This window comes from Aedes albopictus, chromosome 2 (genome assembly GCF_035046485.1).
Source record: "Aedes albopictus strain Foshan chromosome 2, AalbF5, whole genome shotgun sequence".
Classification (NCBI taxonomy): Eukaryota; Metazoa; Arthropoda; class Insecta; order Diptera; family Culicidae; genus Aedes; species Aedes albopictus.
In genome coordinates, this window is record NC_085137.1 from 355,624,222 (window position 1) to 355,650,270 (window position 26,049).

The 26,049-nt window shown below is 41.4% G+C and overlaps 1 protein-coding gene across 4 annotated transcripts in view; it reads left to right on the forward strand.

The window, feature by feature from the left end:
• Window positions 1-894: 894 nt before the first annotated feature.
• Window positions 895-26,049, forward strand: part of LOC115263279 (serine-rich adhesin for platelets) — a 552,542-nt gene continuing 527,387 nt past the window's right edge. Inside the window, exon 1 of one of the 4 annotated variants that reach the window (XM_062852797.1) lies at window positions 895-1,012. The gene's annotated coding sequence lies outside the window, so the exon portion shown is untranslated. Of the gene's footprint in view, window positions 1,013-1,037; window positions 1,242-26,049 lie in introns of those variants that run through there. The other 3 variants (XM_062852795.1, XM_062852796.1, XM_062852794.1) reach the window with 3 other exon arrangements.

Genomic DNA, 26,049 nt, shown 5'->3' on the forward strand with positions numbered 1-26,049 from the left:
AGAAAACGTGGCTTAATTTACAAAACTGCAGATAACTTTTGATAGGAAAAAAAGACATTTCTAATTTTTTGATATGTTATGTATAAATGCCTCAGCTTTCAATTGATGCAAAAATTTTGAAAATCGGTGGTTGCCGAAATGATGAAAAAAATGTTTTGGTATAAAAATCCAAGATGGCGGCCAAAATCAATATGGCAGACCCAACTTTTTATTATTGTAAATAGTAGCTCTATCTTTCCTCTTTTCAACAACAATTCGTTTTGAGGTGGTTTTTGGGGAAACTTTCGAGTTATAACGGTTTAATTGAGCCACCATTTGACCAAAATCGAGGGGCTTGCAAAAATTGTTGTGGCTCTAACTAACGGGGGGTCTATCAATTTGAGTTACCAAATGCATTTTTCTTACTTTTTTAGCGAGGGCTTTCAGAAAATCGGCACCTTAAACATTTTTGAAGACAAGGTGTAAATAGTGGGCCGGTCTCAGCGAGAATTATCCTATATGAAACTAAAAAGAATACCGCCAAAAAATTTACACATTATTAGTTATACCACTAATACGACAAGTGGTTTTACCGATACCCATTTTAGTTGCAAACAACTTGTATTTTTTTCGGAAAGCGAAAATCATTCTGCCATGTGATATAGAGTCTATCCAACGAACTTCGATTTGTTTACTCGAACCCCATGCACGGGTTCGAATCACCAATATTTCAATTTCAATGTAAAATCACCAAAAAAAAGCTTCAAAAGCTGCCTCAGCGTTTCATTCTATTCAGCAAACGCCGAACACGTACGGAGTTCATTCCGGTCCTCCGAAAGCAATCGTTTTTCTTTGGTGTGGAAAACCGCTCCGATTGCGAGCACCTTACACCAATTTTCCTTCAGTTGCGTGAATGACTTTGCCCGGCGCAAACGTGACTGTTTCTCGTGTGGCGCGGCTAGGAAAACCGTTGCGACGGTTCTTGTTTGAGCTCATATCCGGATTTGAGTTTGTTCGTGAAAGATAAGAAGAAGTTCGACAACGAGACAGTTGGAAAATTTATTGTCAATTTTTTGCTAGTTGGGGTTTGAGTTCAAGAAAAGTGGGTGTGATAACTTTTCCTCGAAGGATTGTTCTGTGTTTTTGCGTGTGCTTAAGTGGCCGAAGTATCCAGTTGGATTTAATCATCTTTGATTTCGGTGCGTGTGAACTTCAAGTGTTTGTATGAAGTGCTTGTTAAACCTGTCAGATTAGTTTTATTGGTGGGCATTACAACTGGCGTATGGTCCTGGGCTGCGACGAAGAAAAATCGTTCAAGATGGAAGTAACAGCTGTTGCAGGGAAGAAGTTATTACTCAGCGTAAAGTGATGTGGGAAGAAAAAAAGAAGGAAAAACTAGTGAGAAGATATGCGTTCTTTTGAGAAGAAAAGCAACGAGCAGGAAAACGCATTGTGAAACGCACCCAAGTGGTGCGATGCGTTTGAGTGCGAGTGAAGTTGTTGTTGTTTTTTGTCTGACAGTGCGATAAATGCCACGTCTATTTGTTGTTTTCCTGACCAGAGATATAAATAAATCGGTAACATTGTGCTACAGAACTTGAGAAAAACGTGAACTAGCAGCGGCTGCGAATGTGATTTGAAACCAATATATGTAGAGGTCTGGACAGTTTGGCTGTGAAAAACCACCCACGCAATTGTTTTGAAGGAAGCCTGTTGCCATCATATCAGCACGTGTTATGAAAACGATTGTGAGTGTTGATGTGTTGAAGAAATAACATCGAGATAAACATCACGCAGATAAATAACTAAAAATATCAGTCTACTCCCACATTTGTCCTTAGAGTTGAAGTCAGACACATTATTTTTTGTCAACGCATACATAACTGGCATAAGCACAAAAAAATGCAATACATATAAGGTAGACCGGGGCAAGTTGAAACGGGTGGGGCATGATGAAACAGCTGGTTAACATAATGTTTTCTAATGATGATGAACAATATGATTGCCATTGCACATAGTTTTTTATTCAAGCTATCTTTTAAAGAAGCATAAATTTCCAAATTGTAGTGAAATCTATTTCAAATCTTCGAGTTTCATCTTGCCCCACCCGTTTCAACTTGCCCCGGTGTACCTTATCCTCCACTTATCCTTAATTTCGTTAATGTTTAGAAGAAAATATCCCTGAAGGTATTAATATTTAACCAACCTGTACCATGTCACTGCAATTCACTCAGATTTTTTTTAAATTTTTGACGAACAATTTTACACAGAATTTCATCAAATGTCTCCTAAATTCAAAATATTAAATAAATTTTCTATTTTATGGTTTCTACCAACCAATCCTTCTGATAATGCATACAGTTGTGTTCATAAAAATAGTGGTGAAATCCTTGGTGTGAAAGTGGGTTCAATTTCCGGCCAAGAACTTTACTCGACTCTCCAGGACAAAGTGTTTTACTATGTTTGCCCCAGAACTTACGGAAACTCGGCTCAAATGCCCTGGTGGCCCTGGTTTAGATGATATGTTCACTTGAAACATCTTAGAAGCCAGGTAGGCAAACCCATGGAAAATCTTTCGATGGCCCAATGAACATTGGCATCTTCCTATTTTTCTTGCTTGAACTTAAGGTTTTCTGGTGATTTCATCATCACTACTGTGACGACTGCAAAGTCTTCCAAATGGGCACACTCACTTGCAAAAATTTACACTCACTTGCTGTTTTCTCAGCTCAGAAGCGTGCAATCAAGAAACGATATGTATGGACCTGTATGGACGACTTTTGCCTGCGGCTTGGTCTCAAAGTTTGCCGCATTTAATAGGGGATCGCAAACGCATACAAAAATCGTGAGGGAGCTGCGAAGACAACTCTCCACGAGGTGAGTGTAAATTACACTCAGCTCGTGGAGAATCGCTTTTACAGCTCTGTCACTACTTTGATATGCGTTTGCGACCCCAATACTTTATTCGGCAAACTTTCAGACAAAACGATAAGACAGGGATTCTTCCTTTTGAGAATCTTCCAGGAGTTCCTTGAATCTTCAAGGAAATCCTTCCAGAAATTTCTTTCTAAGATTTAGGAATTCGTTTCTCTAGGATTTTTTCTGAGATTCCCCCAGAAATCCCTGATGGATTTGCCATCCCGTGAAGGAACTCTTGGTGGTCCTAGAAAGAACTTCAGAAGAAATCTCAGAAAGAGCTTCTTAGGGGTCTCAGCAGAATGACGAAGAACTTCTTGAGGAATCCCAGAAGGAACTTTTAGAAAAATGTCAGGAGCAACTCATTAAGAAATCGCAGATAGAACTTCTAGTTCATTAAAAAAATCCTGGAGAAATCCATGAAGGGCCTCCGGGAAGACACTTTCACCCTTATGTGGCCGACAGGTTACCCGGGTACCCAGCGCCCATTTAAAAAGCACGGTGTAGAAAAAAGCAAAAAGTTTGTCGGACACATAACGGTTAAAGTTATATCTGGAGGAATCTTAGAAAGAGCTCCTGAAGAATTTTCAAAAGATAGAGTCCTCAAATAGAGTAATCCTGGAAGGCACTCTTTGAAGAATTCTAAATGGAACTGCTTGAATAAACCCAGAAGGAACTGCTTATGGAATTTCTGTAGAAACTTGCGGAGAGTTCTCAGAAGGAACTCTTGGAGGAAGAAGTCTGTGCAGGGAAAACCGGAAAAAATTACTAGAAAATTTCCGGAATTTCTGGAGGCATGCCGAAAGTAATTCATAGAGTGATCGTAGATGGAATCTTTGGAGGAATATTATACGAAGTTCCTTGAGCTATTGCAGAAAGAACTCTATTAATCAAAAGGATTCCCTTTAAGCAACTAAAAATATTTCTTCAACTCCTGAAAGAATCACAGAGAGAACTTCTGGGGGATCGTTGAACAAACCACAGGAGAAATCCCGGGCCAGGAATTCTTTCCATAAGTTCTTCCATGAGATTCTTTCAGGTATGATTCCTGAGATTGCTTCAGCAGTTCGTCCTGGGATTTCCTGGGAGCTTCTACGATTTTTCCAAGGGTTTATTCAGAATCCTAAAGAGGTTTCATCTGGAATTCTTCCGGGAACTCCTTTAAGAATTCCGGAATTTATTAAGGGATACCTCCACGAATACTTTTCGGGATTTCTCGAGGAATTTCAGGGGTTTCTCTAAGTCTTCGCAGGGATCTTCTTCTGAGATTTTTCCTGGAGTTTGTTCAGGTTCCTTCAGAAGCTCTTTCTGTGATTTTGTGCTGTTAAAGAAAACTTGTTTAGATTTTTAAAGGGATTCAGCCTGGGATTGCCCCAAGATTGTTCTCTGAAATCTGTCTGTCTGAAAGGTCTGTCACTACTTCGATATGCGTTTGAGACCCCTAATATATTCGGCAAACGTTCAGTCAAAACGATAAGACAAAAGTCCATACATCGTTCGTTGAATGCACACGTTTCTGAGCTGAGGAAATAGCAAGTGAGTGCAACTCTTAGCAAGTGAGTATTCCCATCTCTGAGGTCGTCCTTAGTGTCTCGTACTTGACTCGACTGGACTTTATTTCTATGCGCAATTTACTGCAATTCTTGATTCATTTATTGCATTTGCTTTCCCTAAGGCTGTCCGTAGCCCGACATGTGCCATACGGAGGTAGGGATAGGAGTTGCTGGGCAGAGGCTAGTGAATCTCAACCATTATTCAACACAAAAACGATGTCCAATTTACATTATATTACAATTTTTCATTATGCAACTCATATGAATGATGAACAAAATGATCCAGCATAAATGCTTAAGAGTAAGTTTCCAAACGACTTATTTTTTAGGGCAATGGCATTCAATCCAGATTTATCTAAATTTTCAAGGATTACCATACGGAACCGGTTTACCACTAGTGCTGTCATGGATAACCAGAGCGGGTTACTCAAGGTTTCCAAATTTCAGAAGCCCCTATACTGGTAAGCACCAAAGAAATGATTGCCAGGCAAACCACTCTATGCGCTATTATTTAACGAACTTTTTTTAGTAATTATCTTGCTGATGAGTTTCGCAAGATTTCTTCAACTCCTAGAAAATTCTCAAGGAATACCTCCAGGGAACTGTCAGAAATGCATATGGAAAATCTTTGATTTGAAATTTCTGGAATGTTTGGAGAAAGAAGATTCTCGCATGATTTCTTAGAATGACTGTAACAAGAATTCCTCCAAAGTTCCTCATTGTATCTCTTCAAAATGCATTCCAGTCCATGAATTTTGTTGAAAATTTCTCCAGAGATTTCTCTACAGATTATTTCAGGAATTTTCCATTGCACTTCTTCAGGAGTTTCTCAAGAAATGTCTCAATAGATTCATCTTGGAATTGGTTGAAACGATTGCTACATGAGGTCATGCTTGTACTCCATGATGTATTTCTTTGAACATTTCTGAATGAATTCATACAGAAATATTGCCAGATTTTTTTCCAGAAGTTTTTCTTTGGCATTTTTCCGAAAATGTTTCTACCATTTTCTCAATACTTTGTCCTATGAATTTCTCCAGGGGTTTCTCCAGAAGTTCTTCCGAGTTTCGTTTTCAAAATAGCTTTCTACAAAGATTTGGAGGTTGTTTCAAAGATTCCTCTAGTGTTTTGTTTTAGAAATTCAGAAATTTGTCCAGAATTTTTTTTGAAAGATCATTGCTTCATTCCTAAACATATTGCTCCATTTAATTATGTAGAATTTATTTACAAATTCCTCTAGAAAATTCTCATGTGATTTTTTTTTCTCTAGAAGCTCCTCTAGGAGTTTCTCCAGTAGTTCTTTCAGGTATTTTTTTTATCTGTATTAACGAGGGTTTTAGCCCTAGACTAGTTCATCTCGGGACCCACGTTTTACTTCCCTTCCGAAGGAAGAACTCACATTTTGTGAGTTTGTTGGGAGTGGGATTCAATCCCAGGTCCTCGGCGTGATAGTCAAGTGTTCTAACCATCACACCAGGTCTGCTCCACAGGCTTTCAGGTATTTTTCCAGGCGTTGCTTTGGATTTATTCAGACTTTTCTTCAGAGATTCCTTCAGATTTTTTTTTCAAATATCCTCTCCACATTCCTTCAAAAATTATTTCAGCATCCATTCCTAAGCATTTTTCAATTATTTTTTGCAATGTATACCTGCAGAGGGTTTTCCAATTCTTTTTTCAAGATTCTTTGATAAAATCATTAATTTTTATTCCTTTAGTTTCAGGTTTTTGTGTACAAAGCCCTTCAGAAATTGAATAAGAAATTTGTCTGAGAATTTCTTCAAAGGTATATCTAGAAGTACTTCCAAAGATTGCTTTTGTCTGGGACCTAAGGTGAAGACCTTCATGTTTTATAAATAGTAAAATAACTATCGTTTTCGACTGAAAGTTTCGATGAGCGAGATAATGTTTCGGCAATAGCAGTCTGAGGGGTTAGTAAACACAGTTTTTGCTCCTACGTCCGACGTTTCGGTTCTTTATTTAACCTTCTTCAGGGGATAGGAGTTTGTATTTTTGTAAACATGTGTAGTAGCCTACATTTGGTTGTCTGTATTGTGTCTGTAGATCAGGGGTTCTCAAACTTTTTCAGCTTGCGACCCACTTTGGTTTTTAAAAGAATTTGGCGACCCACCAGCACGCAATTTCATAAAATACGTGATTTTTGCAAATTTGTACTAACTTTTTAAGTAAATACAATTTATCACTTTCATTGGTTTTGATAAACTTACGTTATATAGTACTCAAACTTTTTAACAGTTTTATTTATTGATGGTGCTCTTTTCTTTTTTTTGGAAAAGTCTGAGTAAGTTTAAGGAGCCCTAACTAGTTTAAACTCTTAGAATTTGAGATAAGTTTCCATATTTCTAATATATTTGATCAGTCTTGCTCAATGCAACACTACATGCTCACACATATTCTAAAAGTGAACAACAATCATTCAATTCATACAAAGGATTTGAAAATATAGTGGCAAAAGCATAAACTGCAGAACTTTAAAATCTACTTTAAAATGAAAGATCGAATTGAAAATGCTATAAATATTTACAGCGAGTGGGTGGACATCAAGTAGAGATGGTCAGAAATTGGCTTTAGTCGTATGCTACATACACACTTATTTTATTTCAATTTTTATTGACTCCAGACTTAGACTATAAACAGAATTTTGAAAAGAATTAAGGAGAAACCGAATTCCAAGAAAAAACTCTGCCGAATCTCCAAGAGAATATTTGTAAACTTGAAAAGCAAACAATATCATTTGACTTAAGGTTATTCAAACATTCATTACAATGTTGCCCAAGCCTTCGCGACCCACCAAAAATTAGCACGCGACCCACCAAAGACGCCATTACAAACCATCTACGTACATAATACAGACAACCAAATGTAGGCCACTACACATGTTTACAAAAATACAAACTCCTATCCCCTGAAGAAGGTTCAATAAAGAACCGAAACGTCGGACGTAGGAGCAAAAACTGTGTTTGCTAACCACTCATACTGCTATTGCCGAAAAATTATCTCGCTCATAGTAAAATAACAATATAAATTAAGGGACGTATCATTACCGATACATGTATTGTCTTCAAACATAAACAAAAATAAAAAGCGATGTACGTTCATTGGCAAAAATACAGCTCTTAGGGGCGATTTCTTCACCCTGGCTTAACAGGTAAGCCAGGCTTACCCATACAGTTAAACCTGGCTTAACGCTTAAGCCAGGGTGAAGAAATCGCCCCTTATACACAATACACCATGAATATTGTACAGCACTTCATCATTTTTTCCGGCATGGCTTTCAACTTTTAACATTGCACATTGCAAAACATTCTTCTTCCCAAGCCGGACAGTATCCATCCTCATAGAGCTCCATGCTCCAAATATTAATGACCAAATTATAATTATGCAACTGATGGCGTCTCGGGAGTTTTCGACAGGGCTGATGGACACCGTCCCACCCACTGGTCCATTACTGACTCTGCCTTGCACTGCAAACCAACCGGAACCATTTCGGCTCTTGATATGATGACTGACGACAACACAGGCAAAAGACTCCGAGTGGCATCATTTTTCACCACTTGATATAGACCCGCGGCGCGGCACGGCGCGGCGGATCCCAGCTAACAACAGCCGGATCAGTATGATGTGCTGCAACGAGGGCAGTTGTGTTGAACGTAGCGCGCACAGGCAGTCAGTGTCCGTTCATCCCTCCTCATTCATGGTGAACGGCGGCAACGGCGACGATGAAAACAAACTTCACGACCCGATTCGAATTTCGAAGTGCGAGAGACTTTTCACAAATTTTCAAGCGTTGACCGCTTCCCGGTGCGAGGCACGGTTTGACCCATATTTCAGTCAACGAAAAGCTGGGGGTATTTGCCATGAGTTACGTACATTCGGAGAAAGACGGTGATTGAATTTTTGGATTTATTGGGAAATGTGATAATTTATGACAGATAGATAGAGCATACAGGTGAGGAATAATGTTTCAGCTTTATTTATGCGTCATATTGTTTTGAAACAGAACAAATTGGAAAATTTATGACATTCAATACATTCACATCACGTCTAAGCAAAAAAGCAACATTTCCATATGGAGTATATTTTTATTATGTAGTTTGATTGATATCCGGATTAACACAAAAAAAAATCCGATTTAGCATCTCTTATATTTATGTTTGTACCTAAAATGCATCATATTTTAAACGTTAGTATTTTTTTAAATGAGAAATCTGCTGATCAGATACCCACGACGTGGTTTCTCGGGTTATGTGGGTTTCGACCATCTTAAAACTCATTCTCTCCCTCTCTCTTCCTTGCCTTCGCGCTATGCCCGTTAGTGATGGCTTCGAGAAACCCCCGTCCGTACATGAGTACTCTCTTTGGTTAACGTTCCACCACTTCTTCCGTATTGCTCTACGTCCCCACTGGGACTTGGCCTGCCCGCTTCAACTTAGTGGTCTTTGACCACTTCCACAGTTATTAATTGAATGGCTTTCTTTGCCTGCCATTGCATGAATTTGTATATTGTGTGTACAATGATATATTATGCACAGGAAGTCGAGAAAATTTTCCCGACCGGAACGAAACGGGAATCGAACCCGCCATCTCCGGATTTCCGGCGATCCACAGCCTTAACCATAAGGCTAACTGGAGACCCGTTCCATCACCTACTGTTAAGTTGCTCTCTCTCTCCATTGGTAGCTTGGGTCCTGGCTGGTACTCTTGACTACCCGTTGGGCTCAAGCTCGCGGATTGGGAGGGGGCTAACTCAACTTGCTGTTTCTCTGCAGTCTACAGACTGTAGATCAAGTGAAATTCGGACAAGCCGGAATCTCACTAGCCCGCCCCCATGCACATCCTTTTAACAATGTTGTCCGGAGCTAAATCTGTACCACATAAATCCTGCATACTCGACCCACGAAGCGTGTGCATTCAAAGAGCACATGCTGCGCGGTCTCGGCGCAGTCTGCGCATTCCGGACATGTCCAAATCTTATCACCTGCTGTGTAGTTTCGGTAGCGATTGTCTCAATTGGCTAAGAATAGCACTACGGACCGCCTGTTCCGGTGGTAAGAGTCCACCAACAGGTGACCCCAAATTCATGGTGTGATGCGGCTTCATGCTTTCCGTGCCTAGGAATGAATGGCTAAGGGGGTCTAATAAAAACCTAACCGCAAACGCCTGTGGAGTATCAGGGCGCCCTCCACAGTATGTTGCCCTTACTGCGCTAACCGGAGCAATGGTGCAGTGGACCTTGTGTTTCTCCGAGACAATCGGCTGCCCTTCTTTAGTCTCACTTGAGGCTGAATAAGGGCGGGATTATGAAGATGTTGTCAATTAGTTTAAATTTTCACCTATATGGTTTCGCATTATGCGATTTACACAGTGTATTCTGTGTATCCTCGCCTTTGGCGTTTTTCAATCGATACCGATCTGGTTTTGTTGTTGCTGTTCTTTGTTGTGTTGTTGTTGCGAAGAGTTTAATCTTGCCTAGTTTGGGTAGTGGCTACGATTAGGCTAGCTCAGATCAATCTTCAGCATAAAAGAACAGCAACAATCAATCTTTGCAGACTTATGCAAAATGGTACAGCCCAAGTGGCCTTGGTCCAAGAACCTTACTTCCGTAAGGGGAATTTCTATCTGGGAAACCTTGTGAACCCGGTGTTTGCTACTTTCAGTAAACATGAAATGGCAAACTCGCGTATCATGCCTCGAGCCTGTGTGCTTGTTAACAACGCAATAGTTGCTACACTCATCTCTGAACTAACCACCAGAGATGTATGTGCTATCACAATTGATGTATCTGTTGGAAACCTCAACAGGAAATACGTCTATTGTTCAGTTTATTTACCGCATGATGAACCATCCCCTACGGTTGCTTTCAAACAAGTCATCGCATGCTGTACTTCAAAATGCCTTCCGCTAATTGTTGGCAGTGATGCTAATGCTCACCATATCATCTGGGGAAGCTCAGACATTAACGTGAGAGGCTCCAGTTTGATGGAGTGCTTAAGTAGTACAGATCTTGCATTACTTAACATAAGCAACCGCCCAACCTTCATGGTATCTGCTAGAGAGGAAGTGTTAGACATAACGCTTTGCTCTAGTAGAATCAGTCACGAGCTGACCAATTGGCATGTGTCAGATGAAGAATCTTTATCTGACCATCGCTACATCTTTTTTGAACATTTAAATGTTACTTCGCAAACATTGCGTTTCAGGAATCCCCGGTCAACAAACTGGGATCTTTTTACTGATTTGGTTGAGGCCAAATTTCATGGATACTCACCATGATTTAGATGATGCCGTTGATACCACAACGACTTTAATCATGGAAGCTTTTGAAGAAGCATGCCCTCTACGGTCTGTGAAGATCACAAGAGGAACCTCTTGGTGGAACTCTGATCTGGCGAAACTCAGGAAACAATGTAGAAAGAGTTGGAACAGACGACGTTCGGCTGGTTCGGAATGTTTCCAGTTTGAGTGAAGTCAGTCGGTTAAATAAAATCCTTGCGAAATCTAAGGATTTCCGAGTGAACGAACTTCGTTTGCCAAATGGCGATCTGACTTCCTCTGATGAGGAAGTTCTGGAATGCTTATTCAGCACACACTTCCCTGGATGTGTGGATATTACATCTTCGGATGATCCTGATGTCTTTTCTTGTAGTTACGATTCCCTGGCTTCGGCTCGGAGTATTGTAACTATAGAATCGACTGAGTGGGCACTTAATAGCTTTGCTCCTTTCAAATCTCCTGGGGCAGATGGGATTTATCCTAGTTTGCTTCAGAAGGGATTTGATCATTTCAAACATGTTTTGAAAAAAAAAAACTTGTTTGCAGTTTTGCTACAGGGTATATTCCCAAATCTTGGCGGGATATTACTGTGAAGTTTATTCCGAAAGTGGGTCGTGCATCGTATGAAGAAGCAAAGAGTTTCAGACCTATCAGTTTGACCTCTTTTCTTCTGAAATGCTTAGAACGCATCGTGGATCATCACATCGGTGATGTTCATCTGGCCAACGTGCCTCTTCATGTGAACCAACATGCCTTCCAATCTGGTAAGCCCACTGTGACTATTTTACACAAGGTTCCCAAGCAGCACCTGCAACATCATCCAAAATGTGGTTTTCTATGCTTTGGTCTAAAAGAGTTGCAATAAAAGCGCACGCAACTTCCATCTTGTCAGTTGAGTTGCATTTAAACTCCGAATATCGTTAAGTTGCAGCTTTGTTTCATAGGAATTACAAATAACATCGTATTTAACATCAATTTATGGAGGCGGAGCTTACATATTCCTCACAAGTGGCAATACAGTCAGCTTGCATTAAATGTGCTATGTAACACACATGAAACATCTTACTCTGGTTTGTTTGTTCAGATTAGGTTCCAAATGTGTTGCGGTTAACTTGCGCGTCTTTTCATTTTGACAGCTTTCTAGTTTGTGGCAAAGACGGTACAATGAAGTATTCTGTCAATCGAGGGCTTGACGTTGCTGTTGTTCGTGAGAACTTTCTTTTGGAAGGAGATTCTTTTCCCCTGACGCGGGTTTCGCGCAAGTGTCTCCGCATGCGGGTCCGCACAACCCTTTTTGGCCCTTCATACAGGAGAATGACTGACCACTAACAACAGCACAATCTTGATCAAATCGCTTTTCAGATTATTCCAGTGCTATAGGCAGCTGCCTTGCTACAATAGATGGTAGAACAAAATCATCATCATCATCATCGTCAAGACGGTACAATGAAGTAACGCGTAACTTCAGTAGCTTTAATGGTGCATTGAGCAGCAAATCTTTCACAGAGCTTCTGGTGTAGTGTGTAAGGTGAGTGGTTAATACTCCTGGTGTCCATGGTTCGAGTCTGAATATATTTTTTCATTTTTTTATCATTCCCCCTAGCTCAAGTTGCACAACGATTTAAAATTTGTGCTTTTCGCGTTTCAAAGAAGAAGCAATTGTGCTCTGTTGTCCTTAATTTGAAACAAGTCGTGTTGCTTGGGTTGTTTACGATATCGAGAAAGCATTCGCTCAAAAGCAATCTTGTTTGGGTGTCTTCTAGATATCGAGGGTGCCTTTGACAATGTGCCTTTCGATGCCATATTGGAAGCCGCAGGGAGTCATGGTATATCTCCAATGATTTCCAATTGGATTCATCAAATGCTCAAAAACCGATATCTCTTCTCGAAATTGCGTCTAGCAGGGAATAGGAAATTTAGTGTTTGTGGATGCCCCCAAGGGGGAGTCTTGTCACCGCTTTTGTGGGATCTCGTAGCAGATACGCTATTGAGGCAACTCAATAATAGCGGTTTTCCTACTTATGATTTTGCCGACGACTACCTAGCATTGTTGGTTGGTATGTGTATCACCACCCTTTTCGACCTGATGCAAAGCGCTCTTCAGGTAGTTGAGGGTTGGTGTCGCCAATATGGCCTTTCGGTTAATCTGAGTAAAACATCTATTGTTCTTTTTACGGCAAGGCGAAACCGTAATGGCGTTAGACCTTTGCGTCTTTTTGATTCTGAAATCGATGTGACTGAACAGGTAAAGTACGTTGGAGTCATTCTTGATTCCAAGCTTTTCTGGACACCTCACATTGAGTTCAGAATCAAGAAAGCTTGTATCGCCTTCGGGCAACGCCGGCGAACCTTTGGTACAACTTGGGATCTAAAACCCAAGTATATCAAATGGATTGACACAACTGTGGCTCGGCCAATATTGGCCTATGGGTGTCTTGTGTGGTGGCAAAAGGGCGAAATGTGCAAGTTTGGCCATATGCAAAGGATGTGCTTAATGGCGATGTCTGGAGCGTTCTCTTCAACTCCCACGGCAGCGCTCGAAGTTCTCTTTGACGTTGCTCCACTACACATTCATCTCAAACAAGAAGCACTTTCTTGCACTTACCGTCTACGGGTACTCAGTCTACTAGAGGAAACTCCTGTGAACCGCAGTTCAACACACACCTCGTTGTTTCCACTTTTGGTGAATTGGGACAAAATTGTCCTTGCTCCAAGTGATCTTACAATTGTTTGTAATTTTCCATATAGGACATTTTCCACGAAATTCCCTTCTCGGGAAGAGTGGACATCTGGATATCTGGAAAGAAGTATTTCAGACGGCATCGTATGTTACACTGATGGCTCCCTTCTCGAAGATCGAGCAGGTACTGGTGTTTATTCTCGTGAGCTAAGGCCGAAATCTTTGCTCTTAAGTGCGGAGTGCAATCAGCACTTCAGCAGCACGTAATGGGCAAAGTAATATACTTCTGTTCAGATAGCCAGGCTGCTATTAAAGCATTTGCTTCGGCCAACTCCAGGTCGAAGATAGTTATCGCTTGTCGAACTTAAATCGAGGAGCTGAATTCAGCAAACGCTGTTCACCTTGTATGGGTACCTGGCCATTTTTCCATCGCTGGAAATGAATTGGCTGATGAGTTAGCTCGCACTAGAGCATCACATGACTTCATTGGCCCTGAGACAGCTATTCCGGTATCGAAGTGTTGGGTAAAGCTTCAGATTCACACCTGGGCTGCTACTCAACACAGACAATACTGGAATAGTTTGTAGTCATGTCGTCAAACCAAATTGTATTGTACTGAGCCATCTCCAAGGGTGGCGAAGTATCTTACAAATCTGTCAAAGCAGAATTCCAGCATTCTGGTCAAAGCATTGACTGGCCACTGTCGACTCAGCTATCACATGGCGAATATTCAGCAAGCTGATTCATTTGCATGTGATGGCTGTGAATACGATTATGGAACTTCGTATCATTTGATACGTAACTGTCCAGTTTTTGCGCAACTGCGTTTCCGAGTATTCGGTAAACACTTATTAAGTGAAACTGACTTCAGAGACCTGAATATTCAAGATATTCTGTTGTTCTTAACCCGCTGTGGTAAAGAGCTAGAGGCTCTCTTTCGCTTAATGCGTTATTACAGTGTTCCTTACAGGGCGCTGGCTGTTTGAACCCATTGTGATACATACGCTTATGCGTTAGTATCCTCTTCCAGGGTACTTTTCCTATTTCCCTACCTGCCCTTATCCCCATCCTCATCCTTATTTCCTTCCTTTTCTCTCAGGTAGATGATTAAATAGGATATTATTTTGGCGATGGCACAAATGTCCCAAATGGACGATAACGTGCCTCTGGAGTCGGCCTTCTGATACCTGATACAGACCAATGTTTCGTCCAGCGGTTGATAAGACTCCTACGTTGTGTAATCTTACTCCCGGGGGACTCCAGAAGAACGAACTTCTACTTCGACTCCAGGTACTATTTATTGCGCACCACAGAGAGGCAGTGCTCCTCCTCTGTGGTGGTATATTGCTTACATGATTTAGTTTAGTGCAGATCAGGCATAAAAACACTAATTGAAACTTCCGTGGTTCTACCTGATGTCATGTTTGTGGAGCTAGGAAGATTATCCTGAATGGGTATTTTTCGCATTTGCAAAAAACTTTGTATGCAACTCGTTGCAAAACTCGATTGTTTTAGAACGTCCAGCGTGACGGCCGTTCTGGCTACAGCCCTAATATCGTCCACAGTCGATCGACCCTTACGATGCCGAACTGGTTATCTGAGAGGCCAGAGTGATTGGGTTTCTCGGTATATATCATCAGCTTCGACAAAATGATTCATTCCAGTTTCCCGGCGGTGTCCAGAAGGTCTGTATGCCGACGGGTCGCCGGGTGGCTTCCCAGCCTTGGGCAGTAGAATCAATCTTTGCCTCCGGAAATTCAACTCTGTCAAGGCACATCTTCATAGAAATTCTGAACATATCAGGGCAAGTCCCGATGGCCGTCTTGATGGTTACTTGTTCTACTTAAGCGACTTCGCTATTGCGATGAGCTCGTCGTTCGATGCCGACGTCACTTTGGCCGGTTTGAACGGGGCCCATCGTGATACATCGTGGCGCGGAAACAACGTATCTATGGTTTTCTGAAGCATCTTGGGGGTGCTGACGCGGCCTTCGTTTTGGCCATGACTACTCTGCGAAGGCATCACTCCAGGGCGTCGTGTTGGCTGCCTGTCAGATATTTTCAAAGCACGCCGAAGCGCGCCCTAATCTCTGTGTTCAGTGCCTGTTTAGCCGCCCTGTAGGCCTCACTTTGCTCCATTCTTCCTTCCTTCTAGCTCTTAGGCAGAATGCGCGGATTTCTGCGATTTCTGGACACCATCATTATACCGGTTTGCGTCCATTTCTGGGTAGGAATCGCCTTGGCATAGCGGCGTCACATGCACGGCTTAGGGTTCCGACTAGATCATCGCTGGATAGATCGTCGGTGTTACCCTCCAGAGTATCGAACCACTAGATGGTCACTGTGCGTGTATCTATCGTTGACCCTCCTGTCCGAGCTAGGGTTTAGACCCGAGCTCCAGAAGGTCAACATCAATGATGGACTCTGCACCGTTCCTACTGTAGGTTTTTTTTGTCGCCTACGTTCGCGACATACACGTTCAGTCTAGCCATAGCTTCGAGTAGAGCCCAGCCTCTCGCGTTAGTCAAGCGGCTACTCCATTCAATCGCCCAGGCGTTGAAGTCCCCACCGTGGATGAGAACTGGTCTATCGGCCACCTGAGAAGGGCATAACAACTGTAGTAGTTGTTATGGTTACTCGCGCTGGCCACCTCTACTTCCTCTTTGGATTTTTGCCTGCCGGACACTTCTTTGGTCGCGTCTCTTCAGCATGTTTCGACCATGCAGCTCGAGCCATAGGGCGGTTTCACCTCTCCACTACTGCTCCGGCAAGCTGCATGGTTTTGGCTGCATTGTCGCGTTGCAAGAAAAGAGGAAGCTGTCCGTTTGGGTGGACCGCTCCTCTCTGCTCGCATCAGCCGCACTTCGCTTTTCGACCAGCAGATCAAACTCCTTTTTGACCAGAGCCAGCGATTTGCAGAGCTTCAGCAGGCCCTGTTTCAGGTCCATGCTGATGGTAGTCGGCCCGCTCGTGTAGCCATTCAGCTCGTCCAGCTGTTCGTCAAATACCAACTACTTTGGTAGACCGCTCCTTTCGCGGCTTAGCACCCGCGTAAGGTCCACGCCAGTCAGTTGCGCTTCCTCGGCCGGTGCTACGCCGCCTCGTGCTCCTCCTGTTGAACCTCCTGCAGCCCCCTCGCTGGTGGGTACTCCAACCCCTCGTGGCGGGTTTAAAGCCGTCCCCTCTGCCTCTCCACTCTCGATCACATGGTTTATAGATTGAGTAATCATTTCTGTTGCCCCCACCCCCCTTAGAAGCCGCTCTCCCACACTGCAAATGAAGTAGTCGCCAATGCTCCTGGTGGTTGTCTATGCAAGCAGGGAAGCCACCCGAGGGTTGGCCCAGGCCCTTATGAGGACTGAGCTCAGAGACGGATCAGCGTCAATCAGGAGTGTTCATGTGAATTTACTTTCAGCCAGTTAGTTGCCTAAGATGGGTACAGGTCAGGAACGTACTGTGAGGCCACGCCACGGCTTTTTGGGACGGAAGACAGCGCCGAAATTAGCCCATCCGCCGTTTCAAGTCAGTGTTACCCGACCTTTCTAAGTGGATAGAATGCCGTCGCTACCAGCTCACCTGTGCGTAGTTACCTAAGCGCGTACCATCTCAGTTATAAAATACAAAGCAAGACCAGTATACCGTAATCAGGAACTTACTGGCGTAGTTCTCGATGTGTCCGAGGCACTTCTAGCTGGGATGGGGCACTTTGGAAACAGTGCCGTGTCGCTTGTACAGAGTAGCATGCGGATGTGTGGAATTTCTAAAGATGCCCAGCAGAGCCGACTGCTGGGCCTACGCCACGCCTAGGCTTACTCCGGTTGAGCAATCCGTATGCCCCGGTGCTCGGTCACCTCCCGGTGCCTAAGGCGACCTGACTCGCAGAAGGAGGAGTTCGTCAAGCCCCTGGACTCCTGTTCCTGCTGCCCGAGTTTTTTGGGTGTACGAAAGGTAAAACATATTGAGAATGGACCTCTACCGGACTCAAGCATCTCTCAGGAACCCTTTGAAGTTAAGGCCTTCAGATCTACACGCGTAATTAATTTATCATAGGGCGATCAAACAACATGTCTACCACTGTATTGCAACAATCCCACATTTCATCTCGTTTTGACTAATAGCGTTACCACTGTGGCAGTACTAACATGGTTGATCCCGCATAGGTATGAACATCACCATTTACACTTGCAAAGAACGTATAAACGGAGCATTCGTCGTCACAACGTCGACGTCGATGATGGTTTGGTTTCGACAGTCGCGGTGGTTAGCTATAGGAAAAAAAAAGAACCATTCGCGCCGGCAAACATCAACCGGCAAACGCCAGAAATACTCGTTGAAACATCACAAATAAAAGGGAAAATATTTGCCGAAAAAAAAACCCACAGCATGATGGTGACGGAAATTTGTCTCGCGATGACTTCCAAATCTTCCTCCACCCACCTCGCTGTGGGCAATGGCTGTGATGCAGCTAGCTTCGGGTCGATCCACGAGATGTCTGTGCCATGGTATGGCACAGTCACAGCGTTATGAATCATCCAGTTTAGTCAGTTTTCATGCCATGGCAGATTTATTTTGTTGGTGCATTGCCGATGCCATGCCGCGCCGGTTCGCGGAAGCTAAGAATAGAAAAGTGGGACTCGAACTTTGCAAAGGTGCGAAAGTGAAACGGCGCGATGATGGGGGATGTGCGGATACCTTTGTATACGTACCTGCGGATACGTCAGATCAGAATCATCTGGTTTTGGATAGTTGACTCAGTTAGCATACCAGAAAGCGGAGCTTCCCGGACGGTCGTGTTTTGATTGGTTTTGTTGGTTGCTGTTAACGTTGAACTTTTCGTCATTGAAATCATCGTCATCATCAAACATTTGAAAGCAGTTTTTTCGTTCAAAACAAAAGTTTTTGCAATGAAAACATATTCACTGTACTCCACATGAGGAATACAATGCAGTGAATATATTTTCATGATCCTTGTTTTGATTTGCAGCGAGAAAACTGCTTTTTATTTTCCGAAAAATGATGACGAATGCTTGAGCCTTAAGCGTTAGCCTAGATTAGGTGCTTTAGGGGCCGGGGGCATGATAATTCTGCTTCAAAGATATTTTGATTTAGATAAAAAATGATTTATTTTATTACAGTGGCTTGTACGATTACTGGTACCCAGAGAAACACAACTGTTTTTTTTTGGAAGAAGTTTGGAAGGAGTGGAGGCTGAGACCAAAGTGTGTTAACTTCACACACTTTCATAAATAATAATAATAATAATGAAAGTAATTAAAAAATGAACGAAAACCTACAAGAAGCGTTTGAGATGACAAAAAATCCACGTGGCTCATGATCAGGAACATATTGCAAAAGCGTATGCATTTTGATCTTCTTTCAGTGTTTGAAATCTGTCAGCTCTTCCATATGTCTAAGCCATAATCTTTGGGTAATTTGTCATTTTGTCATTCAACTTCTTGCTAATTAGCTGAATGTTTGACAAAATATTGAAAAAAGACTTGTCATCAAGAAAATATATTGAGTTATTAATAACCCCTACCAAACTTTAAAGCTTGTCTATATTTTGAACAAGTAGATAGTCAAAACTTTGGATCTTTATTCGAGTGTTCATTAACTTGTTCATCGTAAAGTATTTTCTGTGTGAATCTTTCTGACCATTCACTACGAAACATTCCCCCCAAACGCATCAATCGCCTCGCACGTGATGATGCGTATCGCAAATAGAAAGTGGCGTCCTTGAAATTTTATTCAACTCCCCTCAGAAGCATTTTCCCGAGTTCAATCGTATTCTACTCTGTCAAGCCGGTTCTGCCATTACCGCTTTTCATGCCGTTGCTTTGAAACGAAGTGTTTTTCTTTTTTATTATTAGGTGCTTGATTTCCTCTGCTGCTACTACTGTAAGCGTTCCCGGCTATTGCTCGTTAGGTACCACGAAGATGGTCTTTCTCTGACACTTTAATTGTTATTTATTCTTCGCACCACCCTCCTGCCGTGCCCCTCCTCCACCCAGACAGCGATGCGGTGCGATGTGATGTGATGGGTGGGATATAGGCGTCAGCTCGGGAAAGTGGCATATTTTTCGATCCCAGTTTGGATACAAGTCGGAGACGGAACAAGTTCTCGTTTCTGATTGTGTGCTTGATTTTCTCGAGACAACTGTACGATTTAGGGCAGGCTGTTAGTTGCAGCCATAAGATACACTAGGGATTCACAATACCGGAGCAAAGAATGTGCAACTATTTGGCAGGACAGTACAGATAGAGTCAGGTTTGCATTATTTTTATTGTCCCATATCTTTTCGTGAGGAAAATTTGATTCCTTTAGGATAAACAGGTATAATATGCTCCCTTAAGCAGAAACGAAAGCAGCAGATGAGATTTAGGTGGGTTTACCGGAAATAACGTTTAAAAATACGTTTGTTAGAATCCAAATCCTTCCAATTTATACCTATTTTCAAGAGTAAATCATTATTATCTAACAGGTATACAAGACTGAAAATGCCACTTGTTCTTTGCTCACTCACGAAGAACTTATTTTCAACCTGCTTCGTTTGGTAGATCTCAAGATTTGTGCTCGCAAAACGTGAGGCGAAATACATTACTTAGATTTAGAAAGTGGACGCACCAGTGAAGTTACCTCCCCTCCGAAACCCCCTCACTATCGCTTGAAGTCTCTCTAAAGCCCCCTGAAAAAGCCGGAAGTTCCTCTGAACCTCACTAAAATGTTCTGAAACTCAGAAAGTTCTCATAAATACCTAGAAAATTCTCTGAAATATCCCTGAAATCTGCTTGAAAACTTCATGAACCTCTGAAAACCACGTCGAATCTCTCCTGAACTATCAAAAACTCCATGAAACTCAATGATATCCCTTTAAAATTCCTCCCAAATCCCCCTCATGAAACCATCGGGAGCCCCTTTGAAACCCAGAGAAGGCTCTTGAAATGTCCTGAAATGCATTGGAACACCTTCAAGTACATCTGAATATCTCCTGAGACTTACTTGAAAGCATCATCAAACCACTCTGAACCCCCCAAAACACCTTGAAACCACTCGAAACCCATCTGAACTTTTCCTGAAAGTCCCTTGAAAGCCAAATACTTCCTGCTCCAGGTTTTGAGCTTTCGGTGGATAGATACTGAATATATTCGGATATGATTCTAGTAGAGTTTTCAACTAAACGTTATTACAATTTTCAGCGGAATTTTTATTCAAATATTTAATTAGTTTTCAAAATATTTGAGAGTTATTGAAGAAATTCATATAGTATTTTAAATGAAAAGATCCTAGAAAAAATCGTGCAGAAATATTTGGTGGAAAATTATAGAAGAGTTTTGAACCTCACCTCATATGGAATCGGTTTAGTTTAATTTTATTTAACCCTCTAATGGATACCTGGGGTCCATTGGACCCCAGAGCCACTTTGAAGTGGTTACAAAAAAGTTTGGATTGACACATCGGTCCCGTTTTCACAGTAGGGGAACTGCGGCCATAACGCCCATAGGGGGCAAGTTGCGCCACCCTTGTTTTAGGCAAACCACGTTATTTTCAGCACTTTTTTCAACTGCAATCGTTAAAATAAGAATAAAAATGCTTCTTTACATTTGAGTTTACATATTTTTACTAAAAAAATTGTACAAAAACTTCAAAAAAAGATTTTGGTTACTTTTGATGTAATTTTAGCCTGTCAAATTGTTGCCCTTTTTTACATCATTCAAAAGATTTTTTTTTGTCGCTTTCCCCATAAACTGTTTTGCACACTCCCATTGTTTGTGTACCAAGCGGAAAAAGTATCGAATTTGGCCCTTATAACTTTTTTACAAGGGTCCAAACTTCTGAGGCATATGTGGGGTAAAATGCCCACCCCTAGTTATTTACATTAAAATAGCCATTTAGATCCAAATTCTGGCATAAATTATGTAGAACACAAGTTGGAACCAAGCAACAACACATTTTTACTATGAATAAGTTCACTAATCACACATCCAGGTGTCATTTTGTAGTAATTATTGACAAAACAGCTCACTATGACATTTAAATGGAATTGACCCATAATTACAGGTGATCCATAGTTATGCAATGAGTGTATACCATTCACGAACAATAACAGTTGACAATAAACCAAGCGCGCAAGTATATGTACAAAATTTGGCATCCTGGCGTTAGCTGTGGCTAGTGGCGCGTTTTACCCCGCATTGAAACTAAAAATCTTAAAATCAAACTTTTTTTCAAATTTCAATTATTCAGTAGTAAAACATAAAACTGGGTTATGGTTTCTTTTATTTGAAAGGAAACATGTTGGTGCTTCATGTTAGTGCCAAAAATGTGTATTATGAAGTGTTTCGTGGTTAAAATTGGACTCTTCCTTAACGTGGGCGTCTTACCCCCAGTTCCCCTACCTTCAAACTACACCACGATAAGTTATTTGTGCAAAAATAACAAATATTTCATGGCGTACTATAGATAATTTTTTATGTCAATGTTGAACCGGGCGATTTTGGTCCCCTGGGGTCCATTGGACCCCACGACACGAATGATTATATCTTGTGATCGTCACTTCCTAGAATAATGCTGTCTTCGACAAAATTGTTCAATAGACCAAGGGCAATCTTGTGACGAACAAATTGAATTGGAATTAGCCCAGTAGGTGGCGCTATTGTTTATTCAAATTATGGATTGAAAGTTAAATTTAGCTTGAATATCTTGAGATTCGGAATGTATAGAAAGTTTGTGTCTTCAGCAAAAGTGTTCAATACATCAAGGATTATTTGGCAATGAAAATTATTTTAAAGTTTTTCTGCAAAATGGCGCTAATTAGTTCGTATATGCCCAGCATCCTAGATTACCGAGTGGCAAGCGTCCTTAAATAAGTACGCTTCTTTTGAAGTGAATATCTTGAGAATAACACAATATAATTACATTCTGTTCACAATACCAATACTTCCAATTTGGTGGATAATTTACTTCAGAATTGACTCACCCGGATACCTCCAGGAATTCCTCCCAAAATTTCTGAAGGAACTCCTACCAGGATTCTTCCAAAAATTAATACAGGGATTCTTTTAGTAATTCCTCCCGAGGTTCCTCTACGATTTCATCTGGGAAATCCACTTAAAAGCCCTCCGGAAATGACTCCCAAAACTACATCAGGAATTCCACCAGGGATTCAACTAGGAATTCGTAAAAGGATTCTTCCACAAATGCTTTCCGAGATTCCTCCACGAATTCCTCGCAGAATTTCTTCAGGAATTTGTCTCCGAATTGCTCCCGGGTTTTTTCCAGAATTTCCTCCCGGGTTTCCTGCATGAGTTTTTCTAGGAAATCCACTTGAAATTCCTCCTGGGATTTCTTCAGGAATTCCTCCGGGGGTTGCTTCAGGAATTCCTCCTGGGATTTCTCCAGGAATTCTTACCGGTATTTCTCAACGAATTTCTCCCGGGATTCCTCCAAGAATTCTTCCTGGCATTCCTCCAGGAATTTCTCCCGGGATTCTCCAGAAATTTCTCCCGGGATTCCTCTAGGAGTTGCTCTCGAGATTCCCCTAAGAATTTCTTCCAGGATTCCTCCAGGATTTTCTCTCCAGGAGTTCCTCCCGGTTACGGGAAGGAAACGTTGAAATTTACATTCCATTTTATTCGATTTTTCATGAAAATATATTTTGTATCACAGAGAGCAGCCATCCAAGCCTATAGAAAATTGTCCCGAAAGCTGTGCAAGGATTCAATTTTTTTAGCGTTGACAACACTAGCGTCACCTATGCGGAAAGTTGCTACAATTAGTGGTGAGTACGCATATCTACATAAGTTTTATATTCACCACCGACAACAGCGTGGGAACATTGGGATAGCAGCGCCACCACGATGTTGCCACTTGTGTTGCCATTTCAAATGAACGTTTAATTCCTTACACAGTTTTGAAACTGAGCTTGGATGTCTGATCTCTGTGCTGTGGAAAATTGTGTAGATTATGATCAAAGTATTATTGTATATATCCCATAATCTGTAATATAGACACTATAAATTCCATATGTTTTCCAAGGTGCAGACAACTGTAAGGGGCCGTCCATAGATGAAGTGGCATTTTAGGGTGGTGGGGAGAGTCTCTGATTATGCTACGAGGCATGTATTAGGTATGGGAAAATAGGGGGAGAAGGGGGGTGTAAAAAATCGTAACAAAAAATGCTACGCCATTTATGGATGGCCCCTAACCAAGCGATCTGTCAATTCGTTTAGCCAAACGAGATTTACGGAACGATAACGACTGTGGGTTGTGTGACGTCATTCACTATAAAACACTCTAAAATTGCGTAATTCAACTATTTCTCCCCAAGTCTGTAGATTCTATAGTGTCTATACTCGGTAGGTCCATGTCCTGCCAAATAACAGCTGTAGACACCATCTCTATAAATAATAAGCATCCCACACCAGCGTCTCCCAATAGGAGAGTTCGTATCAAATGGCTCATCAACTGAACATTTTTGACCTACCCAACAACTAAGACACCATTTTTCTAAGAAATCAGGATCCTGAGATATTATGAGATAAAAAATTTGCATGCTATCTAGCACTGCCTAGTGGTGGAATATCGAATCAAACGGTCCATAATCTATAAGTTCTTGACCAACCAAACAACTTTGCCGAAGACATCAACTATATAAGTTATCAGGATCCTGAGATATATAAGATTTAAATTTTAATAGTGTTACGTCTGTTTGTCTCTGATTCCTCTTGGGTTTATTCAAATATTACGGAACGCAAAATTTGACAACTTAAGGGCTCCTCCCTTCTCCGTGCAACAACTTTTGTATGAAAAATTTTGAATGAAACGTAACACAGCGCTAGACCACCTCCCACTCCTTTGCGTTACGTAATATTTGAATGACCCCTTTTGGCCCGCTGGACATATATGTCTACTCCTCTACAGCAGTGCGATTTACCCTATTGTTTCGGTACGTCTTGTCTTTATCCGCTTGTTTAGGTACGTTATATCCTGTAGATTGGGGGAATTTTTCAATGCTCACTAGCACCACCTAGCGGAAACTTCCCGAACTAAATTGTTCATCACTAGATAGGCCTTGACTTTCCTAACATCTTTGCCGAAAACATCACCCTTTCAAAAAGTAAGGATCACGAGATACGCGAGAATATATGTTGGGGTCCAATGGACCCCAGGGTCCCAAAACGGACCTTCATTTAAGGTATCCTCTTGAGGGTTAAGTATACCGATTAAGAAAATACTCAACATTATTGCTGACCAATAGATGAACAAACCACTCTTATGCTTAATTTTTCAAAATTTGGCTGAATAAGCTGTTATTCAGCTACCACTGTTAGTTGGGTATTATTTAAATGATGGGAAGGGCATTACAGTACGGACCCGATTTTGTCAGCCCCATTTTGCGACGAATTTTTTGCTCTCATTATCTAACGGTCAAACTTTGATTAATTCATTTAAAATCAGAATCAAACTACTGCTGAAAGGCAGAACAAACAGAGATAAAAAGTGTGAATATCGATTTAGATTTTCGACGGAAGCAAAAAATGTATTCCGGAAAGGGGCTGACAAAATCGGGTCATTTATGTATAAGGCAAACCTTTTTGAAGGTATCCAAGAACTTCATTAAGGAGAGCTCATTGAGTCTACAAGCATAACTGGTGATATTTTGAAGCACAACGAAAAAAGTTCATGCTCACTTAGCGTCATGCAACTATGTTTGACCATGTGGTGAATTCAATGATTGTTTAGGGTATCAAGAACTTTCTTAGATATGAGTCATCGATGCTACCAGGCCAACTAGAGATCTCTCGCTGAATTCTCTGAAATTCCTTCAATACCTAATAAAACTCATATCCGAAACGGCATGAAACTCCTTGATACGCATTGAGACTGTAAGAAGTGTTCTCTTAAACCCCCTCGGAGACCCCCAGAAACTGCCCTCGAACTCCTTTGTAGTGCTCTGAAATCCACTAAAATGCTCTGATGCACCATGAATCCCCTGAAATCTACTGAAAGCCTTTGAAGCGCCTCAACGTCAACACACAGATGACACCCCATTAATACCGCCATAAACTTCATTTCAACTGTCCTGAGGATGGATGGATGCCAAAAATTGCAATCAGTCAAAACAATTTATAGCACCAAATGCTTATAAAACCAAAAAGCTCTTAGAGCACAACTAGAGCGCTCTATGTACTTACACTGGCCTAGTAACTGGACACTGCCCGAGTAGGTATCACTTGAAAAATACAGGGTGCGGCAGGAAAAAATGCGAAAAGTTCAAGGCACTATTACACGCTAAATATGGGACATATATGACTATTTTTTCAGGACAGTGTATCAGTCAATGTCTATATTCTAGCACTGCAAAATAAAAATAAACATATTTGATGTTTAACATGTGATAATGTAAGCCTAATAAGCGGGTATCAATAAACTGCGCGCCCAATGGTCATTAAACAAAATGATAACAGTAAAAAAATTAGCTTAAATTCGATGAACAACCAGACCACACTGATCCAGAGACATGTAGTTTCACATACTAGATGAAATAAGTACATATATTTGATGATATTGTAGAGAAAATTAAAAATTTTGTTTTATCAGATACGAAATTTAGCGACCTGTGTGTTTTTC